A 12,089-nucleotide genomic window follows, 5' to 3' on the forward strand; every position below is an offset into this window, starting at 1 on the left:
GGTACTTGGCCAAGGAAATCGCCCATCGGCTTCCGACCGAGGGACAAATCGTACCCACCCCGGAGCCCCATGAGAGGGTGGTGTTTCTCTCACATTTCGTCCGCGGGCTGGGATTCCCTCCCCACCCGTTCGTCCATGGACTCATATTCTACTACGGGTTGGACTCTCACATCCCTAGTTTTACCATGCACTAGGCTAGCTTCATGTGTGCATCATGTTCACTTTTGAAAGGAACTTGAAATGGTGATTGCCTAAACCCTAGCATCAAAGGAATTCACTAGCTTCAACCAAAATATCTCCAGTAAATCCAAATGGCTTTCAAAAATGTTTATCATTTTTGGAAATGCTAGAAACAGTAACCAGAGGTGATGCACATTTTTCCATGAAATATTTGGGCTCTGGATTAAATCATACTCTATTTGCATTTGGGCATTTAAAAGCTATTAAATATTTTAAATGCTCTAATAATCATAAACTTAAATGTTTGTTGTTGGGTATTTTCCAAACAGTGGGCTTCAGCAAGTTTCATGATTCTTGGATGTGTTTACGTATTCTTAGAAAAGCCACAAAGATTATACAACAATAGAAAATTGAAACGAAAGAAGGGAGAGAGAGAGAGAGAGAAAGGAAACTTACCTGGGCTTACCTTCCTGTGCAGCCCACCTGACTGGCCTAGGAGCTGGCCCAGCCCACCACCGCAGCCCCTTTGTCACCTTCCTCATTGCGCTAGTAGGCAGGGGCGCGTGCCTGGCGCGCGCCTCCATATGCCGGCCACCTCCTCCCTGCCTGGCTGCCTCCTCCTCCCCTGGACGTCTCTCGCAGTGCCATGCCACCCCCTGGAACCCTCTCACTCTCTCTCGACCTCTTCCCCCTCCTCTGCCCTCTCTCCCTCTCGCGTCCGAGCACAGCCGCAGTCGCACCGCCGTGACGCCGTAGCCACCGCCTCCCCATCGCCCCACCAACGTGTCCACTACCATCGCCTCATCGCCCACGGCCTCTCCGCCAAGTCAAGAAAGCTGGGACGCACCGCAGCGCCGCCCTGTCGCCGTCTTCAACCTCGAACAACTGAGATTGATCTCGCTGCCCTGACCGCTCCAGTCCCTCCCCGAGCTCGCCAAGGCCACCGTAGCAATCGTAGTGAGCTCCTCTTCCTCCTCCCCTAACCCCTTTGCTCTGCTCGTCCTCTAGCTAGCGTTGTCGCCATGGCCGAAGCTTCACCGCCGCCAGCAATGTCGCCATCGAGGCTGCAGACGCTATAGATTGTGCCTGGGCGCGTCATGGTGCTCGGTTTTCTCCCAGGAGACGACCCAGACCACCAGCTCGTCCTACTGTGTACCAGAACTTCGAACCCGCACTTGTCCGAGCTCCGGCCTCCGCCTCCATCGTTGCTGTCATCGTTGCGGGCCTCCCCTTGCCTAGCCACCTACCCTGTTGGACGTGGCGCACTCCTAGCGTTCCAACGAGCCAAACCCCGCCTCAAACCATGCGCTGTAGCAAAATCCCGACGACCACCGCCGCGTTTTTGGTCATCGCCGACAAAACTCCGGCGAAGTCGACGTGGCACTTTTAATTAGTGGCTAATCCCCCCACTAAACAACCCCTTGATCTAATGACACATGGGCCCCACGCCCTAATTAAATCCAGTCTGCTTAGATTAGTTATAACCCAATGGGACCCACGCGTCAGTTTTCACCAAGCCGACGTGGCCGTTGACTGGGCCCACATGTCAGCGACATTAACCAGCCCCGGCCACTGACCAGTGGACCCCACTAGTCAGGTTTGACCTGGACCGGCCCTGTTGACCAGCTGACATCACAGTGACGCAGTGCTGACGCAATAGGTCATTTTCTGGATTAAACTTAATTCAGGAAATTCTAGAAAATGCCCAAAACTTCTAAAATTCATAGAAATTCAACCATAACTCCAAATGAAACAAATTATATATGAAAAATGATTAGAAAAATCCAATATGTCCATCTGTATCATTTTCATGCATGTTAGAACAACTTATGGCTGCCGTTTACGCAAAATCATAGAAATGGCATTTAAACTTTCACATGTGGAGTTTGAATTTGAACCTAGGGTTCAAACCAACTCCATTTAACCTGTTGCTAGTTGCATTAGCTCAAATCATAGCATATTGCCATGTCATGACCATGCATCATATTGTGCATTGCATTGATTGTGTTCTTTGTTGTTTTGCGGTATTTGTCCCCCTTCAGTAGACGTGTTCCGACGATGAGTTCGATGACACCGATGAAGAGCTATACTATCTTCAGAAGTGCCAGGCAAGAGAAACCCCTTGTTCATTTCGATACAATCCCACTCTCTCGCTCCTGCTCTTTTACTACATTAGGACAACAACGACTCATGTGTTAGTTGCTGCGGTTGTTGAACCCCTTTCCTCTGTATGACCTGTCATTGCCACAGTAAATAGATGAAACCCACTAGCATGAGTAGGAGTTGTTTGAGCCCTAATGTGCCTACTCATTCATTGTTGTTTGTCATGCCTGCTATGCTTAGAGTTGTGTCAGGTCTGATTCATCGGGGATGAATTGGAACAATGATGAACTTGTCCTACTGTGTGTGAGCTAAGTGTGTGAACACGATTTGGTAAAGGTAGCAGTGAGAGGCCATGTAGGAGTACATGGTGGGTTGTCTCATTGAAGCCTTCCTCAGGAACTGAGTTCTGTGTTTGTGATCCATGAACAACCACTACCACTCATTGGGATCCTTAATTGACCCTCTTGGCTTGTTAACCACCCTTGTCCTCTGTCCGGGAGTTGCAAGTAGTTTTTGGTGTTTGTAGTATGCTGGAGGCCGTGTGCAGCGCTGACCCGAGGGGTGGGCTGTGATGCGGTAGGCATGTGGCACGGTGTACCGGGTGCCCGTCTGGTGTCTCGGGAACCCTGCTCACATCGTTCGGGGCCGTATGTGGAAACTTCGGCCGGACTCCCTGCAGATGGAACCTGACTAGGTGATAAACCTGGACTAGAGACTTAAGTGTTTAGGTAGGCCGTGGCCGACACCCTCGCTAGGCTTCCGCTTGAAGGTTGCCGAGATACATGGCGTGTACATGGCGGTAAGTGGCGAGAGCGTGTGTGAAGAAGTACACCCCTGCAGGGTTAACATCATCTATTCGAATAGCCGTGTCCGCTGTAAAGGACTTCTGGGTTGCCTATACAGTTCATAGACAAGTGAAAGTGGATACTCTAAAATATGCTAGATAATTATGAGTGCTATGGTTGGCGTTCTCGTAGGGAGACGGGAGCAGATCCATAGTGGTGTATTATTATGGTGAATATGCGGACTCGTGTGCGCCACCTCAAAAGAGTTACTTGTAGTCGTAGTTCAGGATAGCCACTAAGTCAAAGCTGGCTTGCTGCAGTTAAACTCCACCACCCCCTTTGTTGATAATGATGCATATGTAGTTAGTTCTAATGTAAGTCTTGTTGGGTACATTTGTACTCACGTTTTCCTAATTTATGTTTTTGTAGAGGGACTTCAGTCTTGCTAGCAGTTCCGCATGGACTTCGGCATTTAGCTTGTTACCTCAGCTTCGATCTTGTGCCCTCGGCGGGATCTGGTAGATAGATAGGCTTCAGAGCCCTTTTCATTTGTAGATGTCTGTACTCAGACATGTTAAGCTTCCGCATGTGTTTTGACTTGTATGCTCTGAATGTTGGGTTATGAGACCCATGTTTGTAATATCTCGCTCCTCGGAGCCTATTGAGTAAAATACTTGAGTCGTATAGTCATGTTGTGATGCCATGTTGTATTTGCACATATCGAACATATTGTGTGTATGTTATTGAAATGCTTGGTATGTGTGGGATCTTACTATCTAGTTGTTTATCCTTGGTAGCCTCTCTTACTGGGAAATGTCTCCTAGTGCTTCCACTGAGCCCTGGTAGCTTGATACTGCTCTGGAACACTTAGGCTGGCCGGCAGGTGTCCTTGTTTGTTCCTGTGTCTGTCCCTTCGGGGAAATGTCACGTGGTGTCTACCAGAGTCCTATTAGCCTGCTACAGCCCGGATTCTCCGGAGTCCTATTAGCCCAGCTGCTACAACCCGAATTCACTCGCTGATAACCGACACGTTCGTTGTTGGGTCATGTATGCCTGTCCCTGTAAGTTAATGCCACCTTGGGTTTACGACTAGCCATGTCAGCCCGAGTTCTTTGTCATATGGATGCTAGCGACACTATCATATACGTGAGCCAAAAGGCGCAAACGGTCCCGGGCCTGGTAAGCCGACACCCGTGGGAATACTGTGCGTGAGGACGCAAAGTGATATGAGGTGTTACATGCTAGATCGGTGTGGCATAGGATCGGGGTCCTGACAGCTTTGGTATCAGAGCCTGACTTCCTGTAGGATTACCAAGCCAAACTGGTCGAAGTTGAGTCTAGAAATTCTTTAGTTATATAAGGGAATTGATTGTGGGCTGGAACGTAAGGCTCTTTTTACTCCTTATACCTTATGCCTTCTGATCTGAGTCATCTTATCCTTTCAACGGGGTGAAGGAACTAGGCTTTCTCTTCTTTCTATCAAGATCACGAGTTACTAATCCTTAGACTTATAGGATTGATGGATTCAAGCTTCAGTTTCGTCCCTACTACTTCCGTATGTTGATAGTTGATCTCGAAACTTTGATATTGTAATGATCGAGTGGCTATGCCACCATTTATCAGGATGTCTCAAATCCTTATGTGCATTTACAGCCATTATGCTGTCTGAGTCATCCCAGGTTTCTAATTATCTGATGCATTTGCAAATTCCTTCCTTCCGTTCCGAAGTTCCTTTGTGCCAGATCAACCAAACTAATTAGTGTGTTGAGGTACTTTACTGCCTCAGCATTTATGTTGAACTATTATTATGACCCTAGGTGTCTAGAGTATCACCTAGTAATCTAGCCATGTTTTGTGTTACCAGTGTGATCATTCTGGCCATCATTCTCGAAAGCATCCCGTGATGCAATTAGTTAGTAGGTATTCTATTCCTGGGGTTTTGAACCCGAGATTCACCCTACTTACTTCATGTTGATAGTGGTATCTCGTTCCTTTAGGTTATTAGTAACCTTTGCATTAGTCCATGATGTCCATGGTATTTCCTTTTGGTTGTAGATGGTTGAGGGAGCCATCAAACCTTTTGGTGAAGACATAGCAGCACTCTCAATGAAAGCACCAATGTCGGTGTCAAAACTGGTGGATCTCGGCTAGGGGGTCCCGAACTGTGCGTCGAAGGTCGATGGTAACAGGAGACGGGGGACATGATGTTTACCCAGGCTCGGTTCCTCTCCATGGAGGTAATACCCTACTTCCTGCTTGATTGATCTTGATGAATATGAGTATTAGAATAGTGGATCTACCACGAGATCGTAATGGCTAAACCCTAGAAGCCTAGCCTATATGATTATGATTATGTCCTATGGACTAAACCCTCCGGTTTATATAGACACCGGAGAGGGCTAGGGTTATACAAGGTCGGTTAAAGGGAAATGAATCTACATATCCGAATCGCCAAGTCTTGCCTTCCACGCCAAGGAGAGTCCCATCCGGACACGGGAAGAAGTCTTCTATCTTGTATCTTCATAGCCCAATAGTCTGGCCCATGTTAATAGTCCGGCCGTCCAAGGACCCCTTAATCTAGGACTCCCTCTACCATACATAACTCATATAAAAGAGCTTCATACTACGCTCCTCAGTTACAGGAATCAAAGTGAATCTGCAACACGTAGCTGAGACGGTCTCCTCTAGGGAAAACTTGGACCACTCCACCCCCGATCCCTTGAGCATATTAGAGCCATCAAAAAACATGGTCCAATGTTCGGGGAGACTTAGAGTAGGCTACTGGTGTTCGATCCACTCGGCCAGGAAATCCACTCAAGCTTGTGACTTGATTGATTTCTTAGCTTCAAACTTCATGTCCAAGGGAAGGAGTTAAATAGCCCACTTGGCCACTCGGCCCATGGCGTATATGTTATTCAATATCTCTGACAAGAGAGCTATCGGTGTCACACCGGTGGATCTTGGGTAGGGGGTCCCAAACTATGGATCTAGGATCGATGGGGAACAGGGGACGTGGAAGACGACATTTATCCAGGTTCGGGCCCTCTATAGGAGCTAAAATCGTACGTCTTGCTTGATTATATTGCTTGTGTATATTAGGATTACAAAGTTGATGATGGATGTTCTCTAGCCCCTATGGACTAAACCCTCTGGCTTATATAGCCTCCAACGCTTGCAGGTGAGTTCCCTTCCTTGTGAGTATTCAGAACAATCTCCTCCATCTAAGCCTTCAAACGACATTCAATCCAATTCGTCCATGTGACAAGCCATGCTGTATCGAGAATCCGAACTATCAATTTTACTTAGCCAAGCGCTCAAGTGTGAATAGTACTTTCAACATATAATCCTTTGCAAAGGGTCACGGCCGGCCATTAACATTCAATAATTGCGGGGGCTTGATGCGCGGCTCGAGGCGGTCCCTCTATTAGCATGCCCCATTGAGGTGGAGATAGTGTCCTGCTTTTTAGGGGATTTGATCAATCAGTATCCAACCCGCGGATAATGATGACCCACAAGTATATGGGATCAATTGTAACCGTTTTGATAAGTAAGAGTGTCGAACCCAACGAGGAGCAGAAGGAAATGACAAGTGGTTTTCAGCAAGGCAATGTCTGCAAGTGCTGAAATTGTAAGTAACAGAGTAGTTTGATAACAACATAATTTGTAACAAGCAAGTAACGGTAGTAGTAACAAAAGTGCAGCAAGGTAGCCCAATCCTTTTGAAGCAAAGGACAGGCCAAAACGGTCTCTTATGATAAGAAAAGTGTTCTTGAGGGTACACGGGAATTTCATCTAGTCACTTTCATCATGTAGGCTCGATTCGTATTTGCTACTTCAATAATTTGGTATGTAGGTGGACCGGTGCTTAGGTGCTATTCTTACTTGAACAAACTTCCTACTTATGATTAACCCCCTCGCAAGCATCCACAACTACGAGAAAAGTACTAAGAATAAATTCTAACCATAGCATTAAACTTCTGAATCCAATCAGTCCCTTACCGAATAGCGCATAAACTAGGGTTTAAGCTTCTGTCATTATCGCAACCCATCATCTAATAACTACTCCACAATGCATTCCCTTAGGCCCAAATATGGTGAAGTGTCATGTAGTCGATGTTCACATGACACGACTAACACTACTAGGAAAATGGCTATAGATGGGATTGACACTAATGGCGCACCAGAAAGATGGTGCGCCATTAGTATATACTAATGGCGCACCACAATCTGATGCGCCATTAGAGTTTAAACAACTAATGGCGCACCATGCTACGGGTGCGCCATTAGTATCAATTTTTTTTAACTAGTGCGCCTGTCCAAACATACTAATGGCGCATCCCGGCAAAGTGCGCCATTAGTAGTTGTAACTACTAATGGCGCACTAGGCAGCAGGTGCGCCATTAGTATAGAAACTTTTTTTTTGAACTAGTGCGCCTATCCAAACATACTAATGGCGCATCCTGCCCAAGTGCGCCATTAGTAGTTGTAAGTACTAATGGCGCACCATGCAAGAGGTGCGCCATTAATAAGTGGGCAGCAACAAGATATTTGGGACAGCCTCTCCTACCCACACACTCACTTTCTCCCCACTTCATTCTCTCCACCTCCTCCTTGTCTCGGGTGCCTCCTCTTTTTCACCTCATTTCCACCATAGATTCATTCAAATTAAGTGGTTAAATTACCTTGTTTTAATAGGTAAGTAAGGGGGGAAGCTATATTTAGGTTGTTCTCCTTATAAGGGAATCACAACATATGTATCATCAAAATATCGAACACATATCAAGTTCACACGATTACTTGCAACATGATTTCTCCCGTGACCTCAAGAACAAAAGTAACTACTCACAAATAATAATCATGCTCAAGATCAGAGGGGTATTAAATAGCATAATGGATCTGAACATATAATCTTCCACCAAATAAACCATATAGTAGTCAACTACAAGATGTAAACACTGCTAGTGACCCACAAGCACCAACCTATAGTTTTGGTACAAAGATTGAACACAAGAGATGAACTAGGGTTTGAGAGTAGATGGTGTTGTTGAAGATGTTGACGGAGATTGCCCTCCCCAAGATGGGAGAGTTGTTGGTGATGATGATGATGATGATTATTTCCCCCTCTGGGAGGGAAGTTCCCTCGGCGGATTCGCTTCGCTAGAGAGAAAAAGTTCTCTTGCCCAGGTTCCGCCTCGGGACGGCGGCACTTCGTCCCGGAAGTCCTCTCCTTATTTTTTTCTAGGCATAATTGACTTATGTACCAGAAGAGGGGCACCTTAGGTGGGCCGAGGTGAGCACAACCCACCAGGGCGCACCTGGGCTCCCTGGCGCGCCCACGTGGGATGTGCCCACCTGGTGGGCACCCTCTGGTACTTATTTGCTCCAATAATTCTCATTTATTCCATAAAAATTCCTCATTAATTTTCAGCTCATTTGGACTTGTGCAGAATAGTTAGCCCGACGTAGCTTTTCAGGTCCAGATTTCCAGCTGCCAGAATTCTCCCCCTTTGTGTGTACCTTGCAGATTACGAGGGAAAAGGCATTAGAATTACTCCAAAAAGCATTATTATGCAATAAAACAACATAAATAAGAGTAGGTAAACATGATGCGAAATGGACGTATCAACTCCCCCAAGCTTCGACCTTGCTTGTCCTCAAGCAAAAACCAAAATCTAAAGCATGTCCATATGCTTAGAGAGAGAGAGAGAGGGGTGTCGATAAAAACAAAATGCAGACATAGAAGCATCATGTAACTTATTATGACAGCAACAAACTTTAACATAAAACTTTTATCATAGACTTCTCATGCACAAGTAACAATTCATCACAATATCGAAGTATAAAGTATAAACTCTATTGGAAACCAACAAACTATGTCCTCAGTCAACTTTGCAACTACAATTCATCATCTTTTCAGGAAGGGTCATGTATCGGAGCCTTTTTGGCAAGTCCACATACTCAACCATCATATAGTCTTTTATGATTGCTAACACTCACTACATATACATGAGCAAAACGTTTCAACTGGACATATAGAAAGATAGGGGATTATAGTTTTGCCTCCTAACGTATTCACCTCAAGGGTGATGTCAACAGTAATAACTCATGCTGCCCATATTCAACTGGATATATGTGCCTAGATCTTTCCTCACCACATGATGCTTGCCAAAAGATATAAAATAAAAAGGAATAGAGAGAAGAACTTTGACTCTTGCATGAAAGTAAATACATAAAAGTAAAAGATAGGCCCTTCGCAGAGGGAAGCAGAGGTTGCCATGAGCTTTTTGTTCATATACTCAACCCCTTAGTGCAACAGAACGTCACGTTATATTGCCCCTTATGATGGCAACCTTTATTATGCAGTTTGTTGATTTTATTCTTCACCATCACAAGTTCGTACAACGCTCAATTTTCTCTTACACTAGACGATCTAACACTTTTAGAAGCAATTTTTTATTGCCTTATTGCACCGATGACAACTTACTTGAAGGATCTTACTCAATCCATAGGTAGGTATGGTTGACTCTCAAAAGAAGATTTGGGTTTAGAAAGTTTTTGGATGCACAAGTAGTATCTCTACTTGGTTTGGAATTTTTGGCTAGCAAAGATAGGGGGAAAACACCACATGTTGAAGGATCTATGACAATATAGCTTCTATGTGAATACGAACAAACATAAATCATTATGTTATCTTCCTTGTCCAATGTCAACAATTTTGGCATATAATATTTTCATGGGTGCTCACAATCACAAAAGATTTCCAGGGTAGTGTATCTGCATGTGAATCTTCTCTTCCCTTATTAATTCTTTCATGAGTTGCATCATTGACCAATGCTATATGTTTGTCAATCTACAATAAAATTTTCTACCTATACTTTTCCTTATGTGATGTCATTACTTACCATAAGATTGGCATATGATCTTTTTCATTTATTTTGTTTCTTTTTATTGAAACAAGAAAGTAAAAGAAGCAAAAATCAAACTAAACCTTATTATATATATCGCACATGATTACAAGGATAGATCACTAAGCCAACACTCGAAAAGAAAAGATCGAACTAAACTTTTATTCATCTAAAGCAAAAGATAAGTATGGATCAAACTAAGAAAACTAAAGGCAAAAGATAGTGGAGGTGATACGATACCAGGGCACCTCCCCCAAGCTTGGCGAAAGCCAAGGGGAGTAAACATACACGATACTCAGTTTTCTTTTGGTGATGAAGAAGGAGGTGGTGGTGATGAAGTAGTGGCGATCCGGTCCCCGGGTTTCCATAGCAGAGGCTCACCATCATAAGAGGAAGATTGAGTCTCTCGGGTCCTGCAACTGGCATCCAAACTCATACCTTTAAACCTTGCCTCATAGTCAAAGACTTGGATTTGAAGGTTGTAGATCTGGCTCTGGAGGAAGTTGATTTGTTCGTTGAAGGAGAAGACGATGTCCTTCATGGACTTGCCATCCACCTTGAGATCACGAGTGTAGTTCACGATCAGGAGGTGATTGGCATTGAGTCCATGTTCCACCATTCCCTTGCGCCGGAATACTTCCAGCTCCATAGCTTCAAGCCTAGCTTCCATGGATCCAGTCCCCTTGGGGCCTTGCACATCGCGGATGTGCAGCACCACATCGTACATCTGAGTAGCTTGAGGGTGCTGGATCACCTCCCACAGATATGGGTTGATGACGTTCTCGAAGAACTTGTCCTTGGCGGAGCTTGAAGCGGCCATGGTGGATTAGATCTATTAGAAAACAACAAGAAAAGAAAACAAGAGATTTCTCCATGATCCAGAGGTCAACAGGTTTGGGGAGTATATAAAGATTTTTTTATCTTGGGAAACAAGCAAACAGAAAAAAACCGGAGTACGGAAGGTACCCCAGGTGGGCACAACCCACCTGGGCACGCCTGGCTTGCCAGGCGCGTCCTGGTGTCTTGTGCCCACCAGGGTCACCTTCCTAGTAGTTTCTTATTTTCTTAATTTTCTAAATGTTCCAAAACAACCAAAAAATATTTTTGAGGATTTTTCCGAGTCTGTTTACTTACGGTATCACGTACCTCCTCTTTTTCACGATTCTAGAGTGTTCCCGAAGGTTTCTTTTATGTGTTCTTCCGGTGTCATAGTTTGGATAATATTGCTTTCAACATTAATGGGCGTACCTGAGATACAATGTTTTATTCGTTGCCCATTAACAACCTTCGGGTTAGTACCTTTGGCATTATTTATCTTGATAGCTCCAGATCGATAAACCTCCTTGATAACATAGGGTCCTTCCCATTTGGAGAGGAGTTTTCCTGCAAAGAATCTAAAACGAGAGTTGTACAAAAGAACATATTCTCCAACCTTGAACTCACGCTTTTGGATTCTTTTATCATCCCATCTTTTAAATTTTTCTTTGAATAACTTTGCATTTTCATAAGCTTGGGTTCTCCATTCATCTAATGAGCTAATATCAAATAACCTCTTTTCACCAGCAAGTTTGAAATCATAGTTGAGTTCTTTAATTGCCCAATATGCTTTATGTTCTAAATCAAGAGGCAAATGACAAGCTTTTCCATAAACTATTTTATAAGGAGACATACCCATAGGATTTGTATATGTTGTTCTATAAGCCCAAAGTGCACCATCTAGTTTCTTAGACCAATTCTTCCGGGACCTATTGACAATCTTTTGTAAAATTAGTTTTATTTCTCCATTGCTAAGTTCAGCTTGACCACTAGATAGAGGATGATAGGGTGATGCAATTCTATGGTTAACATCATACTTGGCAAGAATTTTACGAAAAGCACCATGAATAAAGTTTGAACCACCATCAGTAAATAAATATCTAGGGACTCCAAACCTTGGGAAAATAACTTCCTTAAGCATTTTAATAGAGGTGTTTTGATCCGCACTACTGGTTGGAATAGCTTCTACCCACTTAGTAACATAATCAACAACGAACAAAATAAGAGTATACCCATTGGAGGAACGAAAAGGTCCCATGAAATCAAATCCCCGAACATCAAATGGTTCAACAACAAGTGA

Source organism: Triticum dicoccoides, chromosome 5B (assembly GCF_002162155.2).
Source record: "Triticum dicoccoides isolate Atlit2015 ecotype Zavitan chromosome 5B, WEW_v2.0, whole genome shotgun sequence".
NCBI classification, from domain to species: domain Eukaryota; kingdom Viridiplantae; phylum Streptophyta; class Magnoliopsida; order Poales; family Poaceae; genus Triticum; species Triticum dicoccoides.